The sequence below is a fragment of the Rattus norvegicus genome, chromosome Y, assembly GCF_021556685.1.
Source record: "Rattus norvegicus strain SHRSP/BbbUtx chromosome Y, alternate assembly SHRSP_T2T, whole genome shotgun sequence".
Classification (NCBI taxonomy): Eukaryota; Metazoa; Chordata; class Mammalia; order Rodentia; family Muridae; genus Rattus; species Rattus norvegicus.
In genome coordinates, this window is record NC_141555.1 from 72,222,727 (window position 1) to 72,225,518 (window position 2,792).

The following is a 2,792-nucleotide window of genomic DNA, read 5'->3' on the forward strand; positions in this document are numbered from 1 at the left end:
TTTTCTTTTCGTTTTTTTTTTTTTTTCTTTAGAGACCTTTTCTCCGTCCGACATACTATCTTGTTGCTCTGTAAGGACCCTCTGACCTGTCCTAGCGGCTGTAACGGCTTCCGACACAAAGAAAAAAATAAACAAAATTATCAGCCTTGCCCACAAAGGTTCCATAACTTTCGGTTTCTTCACAGTGGCTCTCCACCTAGGCCCATATCTTTCTTCTTCATAGCTTGTTGCCTCCTCTTCTAAATCCTCTTTCTCAGAGGGGCTAAGCTCGTCTGTTTCTGAACTATCAAGCCCCAAAGCTTCTAACTCCTTACCGGATAAAGGATTTCCTTTTGGGGGTTTTCTCCTCCTTTCCCTGTTTCTCTCCCGGGGCATCCTTTCCCCTATCTCTCACTTCCTAGGATCTAAAGTCCTCAGAAGGGCCTTTTTTCTTATTTGCACCTTTCCTTCTTAAAGCTTTCACCTCACTCTGTTTCTGACATGCTGTATCAAGACCAAACATGCCTCTCAGAGCTTACTTCTCGACCTGCAGTTCTCGACCCTCTCCGTGAGCAGAGGCTCTCCTTGGCGCTGGCGATGGTGTGGCATTTTTCTGGGTTTTGGCACCAAATATCGCGCAACCAATGTCTTGCCAGCAAGAAAAACGCACGGACACCAGGATCCTTCTGCAGCAAAGTGTTTATTGCATCTTGAAGAGGAGATACTGAGCCCCAGAATGTCCCTGCTTATATACACCCTAATGTGGCGTGTCCAAGACTGATTGGTCGCTTACCCATGATCTCATTAGGCACGCCCCAGAGTGGGCAAAGACCTGGCACAAAGGCACTCTTCCACATGTGCACACATTTAGTTCCTGTAAGGAAGTCGGCTGGGGCAGTGGAGGCCAGCGCCATCTTGTAATGGCGAAAGCTATCCTGGCCTTCCACGTGGGGTGCAGTGGAAGCCAGCGCCATCTTGTGGTGGAGAATGTTATTGCGGCCCTCTACCTTTGAGTATAATTGTGTGTTCATGGACATGAACTTAATGGATCTAGAGAGGTTTCAGTGGTTATCAGCACACCCAGAGGATCATGGAATCAAAATATATTGGCTCCAGAGACCAGTATCTCAAAACTTGTTATTATTGTTTCTATAGCTAGCTTCAAACAGTATCTGTAATAGATGATATTCAATATTGATTCATATTATGTAGTCAAGTATCCCTCTGAAGAGAAATGCTTACAAAATAAAGAGAAAGAACCAACCATATCTGAGCAGAGGATTGACATAGATTCCCAGATTGAATGTGTCTACTAAATGAATACAGATATACATCCAGAGAGCTAGGAATTTAAACTCATTATCAGAATTAGTACAGTGTCAGAGGAATGTATTATTATCTATGCATATTCTTATATATTATATATCTATGCAAGTCAAGGGAGTCTAAGAGGATAAAGTTAAAAGCTATCTCTATCCATACTCCTCTATGCAGCCACAACTGGGTTCCCTTCAAACCTTGAGTTTATTCCTGATGGTTGCACCAGGGTCTGGTTCTGCTCTGCAATGCCATGATTTTTATTATAATTATAACAAGTTTACAGAAAACAAGTCAAGGTGAGTTTGTGTTTATGGGAATGACAAAGGACTATCTTAGGAACTGCTATGAGAAAATTTAGGATGCTGTTACACACTATGATCCTGGCACTTAGGAAGGAGAATTTCAAGTTAGAGGCCAGCCTGGGCTACATAGTGAGGTTTGTCTCAATGTACTCTACTTAAGAGAATTGTTGTAAGAATTGAGCTATTCCATTCTACAAACTCTAAGGAAATATATTGCATGAGTTAGTTGCTTAAAAGATTTATCATTATTTTCAGAATAGTGGTCAGAGGTGATTTTTGTGGAAATTTTAAGGCGAACACAGTCATTACCATTATATTAGTGAAATCAATATTATATAGTCTGTGGGTGCAGTCAAGTGGTAGAGTGCATGCCTCATATGATAAGATCCTGAGCTTTAAACCCACTGCTCTAAGAGTGTCATTTAGGTTAGAGAATGCAACAGGCCTCAGATGATCACACTCCCTGCCTATTTTTCTCTCCCTGATTTTCTGAGACAGGGTTTTTCTGTGCAGCTGTCCTAGAACTCACATTGTAGACCAGGCTGGCCACAAATTCAGAACTCTGCATGCCTCTTCCTCCTTGTTTTATGATTAAAGGCATGAGGCACCACTCTCTGCCCTTCCTGTCTTTTATAGGCAAAGAAGAGTTTTGTAGTCAGCCAAGTGTACCCTATCCAACAAATACTTTGTAGCCTAACACCAGGTTGCCTCTTGTGCTTACATCACTAATTTTTTTTGAAAGCGTCTTACTCCATAACACAGGCTAGCCTCAAACAGTGAAAACCAATGAATTTATTATATTGACATATTTTAGCTGGAAAAAAAAGGGAGAAGAACTGAGCAGTCAAATAGACAATAAGACCTCATTTCTACTATATGTCATACTTTGGGATCAGTCAAGACTATAAATGAGTCTCTTCAAAGTGTTTTATAGTTCACCATAGTAAGAATACTCATCAGCTATTGTTGCCATATATAATTGCACACAAAATTGTGTAACATAAATAATTGTAACTTGTTCTTGCTGCAAATTCTTAGGTCACCTGGAAACTCACTGGAGTAGGTTGAACTCTTCCAGTAGTACTGTTTCTGCCCTGTTTTATCTGTGCTTAGCTCTTAACTGTCAATTGGGGGTGGGGCTGTTCCATGGGTATTAATTCTAGAGCCCCACCTCATGAAGCAAGCCTTGCC